Source organism: Myxocyprinus asiaticus, chromosome 40, assembly GCF_019703515.2.
Source record: "Myxocyprinus asiaticus isolate MX2 ecotype Aquarium Trade chromosome 40, UBuf_Myxa_2, whole genome shotgun sequence".
Taxonomy (NCBI): domain Eukaryota; kingdom Metazoa; phylum Chordata; class Actinopteri; order Cypriniformes; family Catostomidae; genus Myxocyprinus; species Myxocyprinus asiaticus.
This window is the reverse complement of record NC_059383.1, coordinates 28,298,170-28,307,899: the sequence shown is the minus strand read 5'-3', so window position 1 is coordinate 28,307,899 and position 9,730 is coordinate 28,298,170.

Genomic DNA, 9,730 nt, shown 5'->3' with positions numbered 1-9,730 from the left:
TAAACCACTCCCCTATGACAACCGGACAAGGCAAATCACTGCCACCTACTGCGCCACGTGGATACTACTCACAATATTTCCTTACACTTCAGAAACGTTTACCCGTAGTCACCATAGTTTCCACCCAAACAACACAGTTATATTACACTTGCAAGTGACGTGCTTTTTGCAAGCCTCAAAATAGCGATACTTAGGGAGCCTAAGTAAATACATGAGTTCTAAAGAGATTACAGATAGGCCTAATATACTATAGAGAGAGAGAGAGAGAGAGAGAGAGAGAGAGAGAGAGAGAGAGAGAGAGAGAGAGAGAGAGAGCGAGAGCGAGAGACTCTAAATTAAGGCTTATAGTTTATTTAATTTAGAATGTATTATTACATTTGCACACACACACACACACACACACACACACACACACACACACACGTTCATTTTCATTTAAAGCCACTGTGGAAGGATGAGTTGGACTTTGAAAGTGACATTTATGTTTTTCTTTTATAGACGAAACAAAGTAACATGGGAGATAAGGAAGGCTGGTGGAGTCATAAGAGCCAGTTCAGTGAATCTTCTAATTTGCAGTACTAATATGATTTTTGCATTAGTTTTTGTCAACCTCAAGAATCAACTATTCTTGAGATTGTCAAGACACCATTGATCATGTTGACCAAACAGTGGCATGGGGGATTTCCCAGAGCCATTTTCATACCTACTTACATTTTTCCACCCCTCTATCTTGTTAATGGATACTTAGATTCTCCTCAAAATCACTGTAGTTGCCTACCAAAAGCTGTAGCCTACATGTATCCCAGAAAACATGTGATTCCACTGACAAATACAGGATATTATCGGGAAGATATGTGGCCAAGTAGTTTACCTTCATAAATATTATCCCCTGTCTTTTTCATCTTTTGATATTTAGATACTCATCATAAAAATCATTGTGGCCAGTATAGTTGCTGTGTACATTCACACATACTGTATGTGGGACAATCCTGACTTGGGAGAATTATCTACTGCACTGCTAAACACAGTGCTGCAGGAAAATAGAAATTAAGCACACTGATTGAAAACACACTCAGTACATGTGATTTAATGTGTGTGTTAACATAACTAAACCACACAATAAGAGACTGTTTTGCCAGAAGAATATAAGGTAATATTGGACATAACCCTGAAAATAATACTTTTTGATGATGGGCACTTGGGCACTCTTGTTTTATGAGTCTTTGCCCACTAGATGGAGACATATACCAGCATGCAAGATTTTTTCCGCGAAAGCTGAATGTGCCTGAACTTTTGATCCCCGACCTCGGAGATGACATCGATTAGTGTGCTTCACTTTCGTTTCTGTTTGAGGATTAATAGGGCAACAGGACAACATAGACATTTTTCTAAATCTCTATTTGCCTACTCATAATTAGCCTACTTTTAGAACTATAATTTACATTACCTGGAGAGCAACTAATCATAAGGCTGACAAAGCAAAAACGGCCATATATATATGCATGTATATGGGCCATAGCTAATGGGGTGAAAGATGATAATGATTATAGGGGCCCACAGGTCCAGGGGGGCCCACAACAAATTTCAAACTGTATATTTTCATATGAAAAGGGCCCAGAGCAATATAGAGTCAGGGGTCCAAGAATTCCTTGCTACGGCCCTGCATATATATATATATATATATATATATATATATATATATATATATATATATATATAAATTAAATAACAACAATAACAATAATAAAAAATAACAATTATTATTATTATTATTAGCCTTTTATTAATTACATGAAGCACCGTGGCCTGAAGATCTTGTGGAGAGACAGAGAGAGATGGGGAGGATGAGCGTACATGAATTTTTCACATTGGAGGAACTGAGGAAAGGAAGTGGCGGCAGGCAATTACATTTCTGTCAGGATCCCAGCCAACTTGAGCCAATAATATAAATCATAAGGACGTGGGTAAAGTATTTATGGTTGGAACTATAAAAATTATAGTCGCGCATTATCGTAAACTCGTCGTCCTGGTTCTGTTAGACTCATTATGAGCTCGGCACGGTAATTATTTAGACGTTTTTCTCTTCAGTGGAAGCGGGACTCTGGCTCCAGTAACCGGCTGTGGCGCCAAAGTCATGACAGGCAGCGTAATACAGCATCAAAACTGCTTTTGAAAACCGCGGGAAAATAAAACGGGATGTGAAAGCCTTCTTTGTGAAATCCTTGGCCACTCTGTCACCTTGTTGTCTGTCAGATTTGCCGATCTAGTGATTGTGTCTGAAGTTTCGTTTTTGTATTCAGAGAACTATGATGCATATTTATTTATCTGGGAGCCCCCACTCCTTAACACAGTTAATATTTGTGGCTTACCTAATGAGAAGACTAGAAATTCAAGGTCATTATACGGACCTTATACAGAGTAACACAGTATTTAGGCTGTAAGGATATTTACAGTTTGTTCAATGGTTTGTAATATTGTTTAAAGTGGTGTTGGTTGTTTAGCCAGCTGTGAAGATTAGATGTGATCAAGTACCTTGAAGAGACTTTAAATCTATACCTCAAAGTTTTCATTCCCATCAAAAATTAAACATGGCGCTATTCTGAATACGGTCTATAGATTTGTATGCTCTAGTCTAGAAAAGGGCTATGTACACTAAAAAGTAAAATAATTAAATTTGAAACATATTTAATACATTTTTCATTGTACAAAACATGGTGATCATTCAATGTGCCTTTGAAAAGATAGTATGCCACTATCAACACTTCCAACGGAGCTTCTCTGCCAGCTACATCAGAATGCTCATAATTCACTCTTTCTCTGTCCCTCATTCTCTCTCTTTTTCAACATAGCACAGACCAGTCTTATCTTGTGTAAAAGGATATCTTACATAAGACAGGAAATCACAGGACAGGTATGGCTTCCACCTAAAAATATTGCTTTTGGCACACGAGTTTACTCAGAAAGCTCTTCGTTTCACTCCAAGAAATACTTCACAGAGGCAGGCAGTGTTTTTATAGAGGAATGGATAACTTCAGGCTTGTGTTATTCAAAAACAATTGGTTTAAGTGTGGCCTGTCAGCTAAAATTACGAGTGTTTGGAGCATTATGCGGTTTGCTTAAGAACATTGTACAGTAAAGGTGATGTGTGTCATTTTTTCTGATGTTAAAATACTTTCTCCTGTGCCAGCTTAATATGCAGAGACATCTGTAAGTAAACCATTCATAGGTTGATATTAACAAAAAGTAAAAACACTGAAACTGTGATGAACTGCTCTTTGTTTGAGAATCCCAACCAGCCCAATGTAGCATTGGCTTCACCAACAGACCTTATTCATGCTATCGCCATCTATGATTTTTAATAGGAATGACAACGAGGCTGTGAGGGATAGACTTACAGACTCTTCAATGGGCTGTACTGCAGTTGAAAGTGTTTTTGGATCGTTCCAAAAACAAAGAACTCCAGAAAACTTGAGTTGTCGAAAATCAGATGTGATCTAATACAGCTTTGTACCGTTCGTGTCATTGAAGAGATGTTAAGTCTATCAAAGATGGGGCTAGCGTTAATAAGGTCTATAGCATGAGTTTGCAGAGGGGCTAAATATTTTTCTGACCAATGAGATGGGGTGAGTTTTCAGGAATACTCTTAGTTTTGCAATTCCGTTTGGTGACGCTAGTTGTGCAGAAATTACATACTTCACCTTTAAATTTACACTTACATTTAGTGTTTGTAACAACACTGTGTGTATAATATGTGGTTTCCATTGCTTAGATATAGACACAAGCCAACACGAACAGTTTGTTTTCTCTTTCTTCATGCATCTATTTCCCTCTTTTACATAATTCTTTAGAAAGTTAATACATTTTCAGATTAATTAATTGATTCAGCTTCTAAGCAGCCACTCATCTTATTGTCACTATAAATTTTTTTTTGAATGTGGTAAAACAAAATGAAGTTTCCTTCACATCTACAAAAATGTTTTGAATGTGACATGGAATGAGATTTCATTTGCCATCAGTATCCTAGTATTTTATTCCTTCTAGAAGTTTGATAAATCATATTTCCATCACTTGTTACAACCTCAAATTTTCTCAGGCGTCTTCCATCTAAATGAAGACAGGCGACTACGGACTGAGACATAGTGTCATTGGCTAAGCAGCCTGCTTTAACCTTTACAGTGCACATGACCATAATTAAATGTTTACTAAACTGACCGCATTGAAAGGAACTCATTGTCTCCCTTCCTATGGGATAAAGAGGATCTTTTAAATCTGTCTGATTCCTTTTTCCAAATTCTGTCTTTCTTTCTCTGTCTCCCTCTGTCTTTACTGGTCCACTTGAGCAATTGTGTCCTCCTTGACTGAAAAGTTTCTGTTTATTATTACTGTGGAGCAGTTCCTTCAAGTCACACATATTTTAAAACAAAAGCGAGCTTTATTCTTGATGTATCATTTTTCCCTGTAATCACTAAGTTCAGTGATGTATGGGCTCTTATGGCAGTGCATGCGGAGAGATGCTTAAACTCAAGTTTTCCACAATTGATTGTCTTTTTTTAAGTACTCTTTCAACATGCTCATCGCTGTTTGGATCTCCAGCAAGTTAAAACAAATGTCCACATTGACACGTATTTAGCATTTCAACGTAGATCAAAAGAAAATGCTTTCACTCCACTTCAAAGCCTTTTCTTTCAGTCAGAAAATCTCTCAATAGCTTGTTTGACTTTGACTTTTTAGAGAGGGCAAAAAAGAAAATCGGAAAACTTAAAAACTCTAAGAGCAACAGAAAGTTTTTCTAGCAATGTCGCTTCACCAGTTTTTCATTAATTGCATTGAAGCAACTCCAAGACAAACTTCGGGAGAGCCAAATAAGAATTTGCTCAAGTCTTTGATAAATAAAAAAAAAAGTTACAGCCGTAGTCATGACTGAAACTGAGTATGTGGGAGTGTATACTGATAAAGTGTGGACACACTTCCATCACTTTCCTCCAATGAAAGAGACTCAGCAGTTTAGCAGTCATTGTTTGTGGGAATAATGAGTAAGTAAGTACCATGAGTCCTTTCCCAAGACCACTTCATGATTTTTCCAGCCATCCAGGATTGAAGCCGGGTTCATGCTGTACAACTGTGGCAACAAATTTGCTGTCCTGAGACAAATTTTGGTAAGCGTAAAAGATTTCTCTTGTCATAGGTCAAAATTATCAGTCTTAGTTCGCTTAATATGATATGTTTACCAACGGCTGATTAATTGCCTTTGCAATGAAATGTAACTAATTTCTTTGCTTTTTGAATATTTAACCATTTTCTTGACTATGTATACTGTACACACACATACACACACACACACACACACACACACACACGTATATATATATATATATATATATATATATATATATATATATATATATATATATATATATATATATACATTTTTCCTTTATCACAAATAATAGCCTATTCTGTTATATTTCTCACAAAAAGTACCATGGTATTACACTTGTTTATTAATTTATTTTCAGACATGGTCTGTGATAACCCCATGTTTTTGACACGTGTCATAGTAAAATCATGGCATTTTTTTGAAGTACCTTTGAGTTTTATGACAGTATCATGAAATATGAACATGATCAATCATTTAGTACCATGGCATTACCCTGGTAATGGCACAGTGTCATATTTTGTTATAGGGCTCTTATGTTTTTCTTGTCTCATCACTCTTTTCACTTTCTCTCATCTTTTCTCCCTCACTTCATATTTTCTTTACATAACTGACACATATTACTTTCTCTTCATTTCTTTTAATATTCATATAATGTTACTGCACTTCGGAGTGAGTAGGGCATAGGGAGGATCACTTACGATTGTAATCTGCCCCAGATCTGCTATAGCGGGCTCTTAAAGGCACCTACGCATAATTTTCTTTAATACGTCCACGATTTACAAAGACATCTCATAATAACACATTATTACTGTTATTTTGAGATTATTACGAGATTTAAATGTTGTTTTATTTAACTAATTTAATTTAGTTATTAAAATGTCTCCCCTTTTCCTGGACGACCAAAAGGCAACTTTAGATTTGTGAACTAAAGGTTTGAGCCCCTGCTGCCCCCGTTCTGTGCACGTCACAGTGTTCCACTTCCTACAACAGCCAGATGAGATAAAACACCCTGTCAACGCTGTCAGTCAGGACAGTTAGGACCAAAGTCTTGGCTATGGTAAAGTCTGACATAATGCCGCACAGTGTGCCATGGCTTATACCCAAGATCTCACTGGGATCATATTGTATAGTCTGACAAGCAGCAATTGTAAAAGACCGTTCAAATCATGCAGTGTGCTCCTTGGCTTAAGGATCCTGGATCAGTGCCTTGCAACGTGAGCTAAGGTCGGCCCAGTGTGTTTGGGTTATAGAAGACCTTCTGATGGTTTGCGTGAGGTGTGGTAGTGCAGTTTGTCTTGGGCTATGTGTCATTTTGTGTAAAAGACCACAGAAAATGGTAGGTATGCACATTTGTATGCATTTAATTACTGCAGGCCTGTTTTTACAAGGTTTGCAATACAAGGCCAGCATAGTTTGACTTTGAGTACAAATTAACTTTCAATTTTGACAGCATGTTTGCGTGTTCACAAATGTTGCTACATAAAACATTGCGTTTTGATCCACAGTTTCTGGCAGTCACAATTCACACAGATTATTCATGTGTGGATGGCCATTAGATTTACTCATCTGTTTCTGTTTTTATCGAAAGATTTTTTGTCAGTGTCATTTTATTTCTAGAAAAGCTTCCCTATGGTATAGAGAACATACTGTATGTCAAAATGAATTATTGCTTGCTTTTGAGTTTTCCTTCATTCCATTGTCTTGACACATGGTCCGCAATGATTTAGCAACATATGTGAGGGGTAGACAGAGGATTAGGCAATTCATCTGTGATAGTTTTTTAAGGATCAGGTCAATCTGGGTTCACCACAACTGCCAACAGAAAACAGACTTTAATGAAACATCTAAATTACATTACTCCAAAAGGTCTTTTTGTGTTGTGGTCAGTTCACCCAAACCACTTAGTATTATACTCTCAAAAACAATAGGACCCTATTGTATGTACCTTGTATGCCCCGTCCCTTCTTCTTTCTCCTAGGGTTTGAAGCTTGACTTGCCTCCCATTTGTAAGTGGTTTTGTGGTTTGACTGTGTAGTTCTTTAAGTTTCATGATGTTCTTGCAGTAATGTAATTTCCAAATGGCCTGAGTAATGAAACATAGAGTACGTTTACATAGGCAGTTATATTCGAACTACCGTGGGTTTTTGCATTGTCGAGCTACAGTTATCATCTCTCTGTCCAAGTATACACGACAGTATGTGCAATCGAATCAGTGAAGAAAGGATGGCAGCTGAGAAAGTGATGTAGATCCACATTTTTCCTGAACGCGGAAGTGTTCCACGATTCGACTGTTTTAAATTTCCGGTCTCCAGTGTTTTCACTCGCATCGGCGTATATTCTAAGTGGGTATTGTAATGTTTAAGGTATTACATTTGTAAAAATTGTCAAAAAACATGCCAAATACAGAGAACAGATTTTTTAACAGATTATAGACCGTGCCTCATCTGAGTGTGTAGATGACATGAAGCGATGGTCTGAGGTTAGTTAGGTTGATATCATTAATTATTCTGAGTTGTTATGACAGCCAACAACGGCACAAGTTGAGCCTGAAGTTCATTTTTACACCAGGTAACACTTAATCACTCGTTTTGGCAGTTTTCACTTGGTGTCTCGAGACCAGAAATACAAAACAGGCAATTAGAATCATCATGGTGCCGCCCAGTGGTTGTTCAGGAAAACTGTGGATAGTGGACCTATTGAAGTGTGTATACTGTACATGCTAGACAGAACCGATCTACAACCGCATTGTCTAGGACTTTTAGTTCGATTAAACAAAAACAGGACTGATTCGATTTCGGTTGGACTAACACGTTTAAATTACATTTTAAAAAGACAAATTATTGCTTTAGTCCGACTGAAATCAGACTTTTAAAGTTCATGTGAATGCACTTTTAATGTATCTAGTAATTCAACTTTCTTCCACTAATCTGAATCTGGACACCAAGGGATCATCAGAATAGTTTACGGAAAGTGATTTGTTCATTCACACGTGTAAACAGAAAATTGCCAAACTGGTTTCTCAACTCAGCTCCATTTGATGAGGGACATGCTTGCTTCACATACCCAGAAGCTTTCTCAATGATTCTTTTATGAATGTTCAGTTTATGGTTTCATAACTGTGCAGGGCTGTGTGGACTCATTGTGCAGACTGGTTGCATTACTTCACTTGGCAACATATAGAAAGGATTATAGTAGACTTCGTCTCCACTGAGGGCTCCATGTCCCTCAAAGCCTAATAAGACATATTATTTGTGTCCCACATAAGTGGTTGTGTTGATGTGTTCAGAGTGCAATTTTCATGCAGCTAATGCGTTCTCTGTAATGGTGCCTAGCTGTATGCAACATTCAAACCTGTTTATAAAAATTTTGGTTACCAGAGCTTTTTCTGGACACCACTGTGGCAGGGCTGGAAAATAAAGATTTTTTTCCCGACATAGGTTTAGCTTGATGATCGTCATTTTGTGACCACACAAAAGTAAATGCCTGATCTGTTTGTCTGTTGGCTTTTTAAACAAACGAAGACGTCTGCCACTATCCACTAAAACAGAGAGGAAAAAGGCAAATCATGTTACGCAAATGCGAAGACAAATTAAAAATACATGTTGAATATATTTCCAAACAACAAATATAATGAAGTGCAGCAGCTAAACTGGGCTATAAATGAACTGGCTAATCAGAAAAAGATGACGCAGCAGACTGTTTCTTTTTTCAGTATGTGCTTAATGTTTACGATGTTGGAAAGCAGTTGCACGTTCATGCCTCTTTAAAGCTGTCTTACAGGGTCTGAATTAATCACATCCCCATGGCGCAGAGCTACACACACAGGATAGCCACTAATGATGGGGCCTGCCCCACTTTATCAAAGAAAGAGTTTCTCTCTCTCTGCGCTCTGTCACATTATCAGAGGAGCTGGGATTCAGTCTATTAAATAGAGGCAGGAGCGGTCGCACAATGAAGAACCTACTCTGACACTTGCTGTTCGGAGTTGGATCATAAAATCAGTCTGAAAGTTACATCTGACATCTCTGCGTTCAGATCATCGTCAGTAAAAGGCCTGGGCCGCAACTAGAAAGCATTTTTCATTGGGTTTTCTGGCCCGATTAAGACTCTGATCCATCTCATTCCGTTATCCGCCAGAGAAGGTGGGAAGGATCAGATCAAAGCCTTGTAGAGGGAGAGAACCTTCGTGAAAATCTGTCTCAGCATTGCAGAGGCAGAGAGATCAAAGGGAGATTAATGATGGTTGATGATGGCCACTAAGAAAATTTCTAAGAAAATGAAATCAAATAAACAACGGCTTAATGTTCTTCCGTATCTCTGTCCCTTCCTCCCTCCTTCTTTCCATGGTCATAATCAGCGTCAGCATTGAGAAAGGCCCTATGGATGCTGGCGTTTCAGTTTAGCAGACAGCTGCTACACTACATAATTTATTTAAGAAGCAAAATTGTGTAAGATATGTAAGAATCATTTTGAATTACTTATGTGTCAAATTGTTTTTTCCTTATTTTAAGTGTAAAGTTCATAAAACTTAAAAACTTTTGTTAGATTCAAACCAAGTCTAACAGTAAAGGG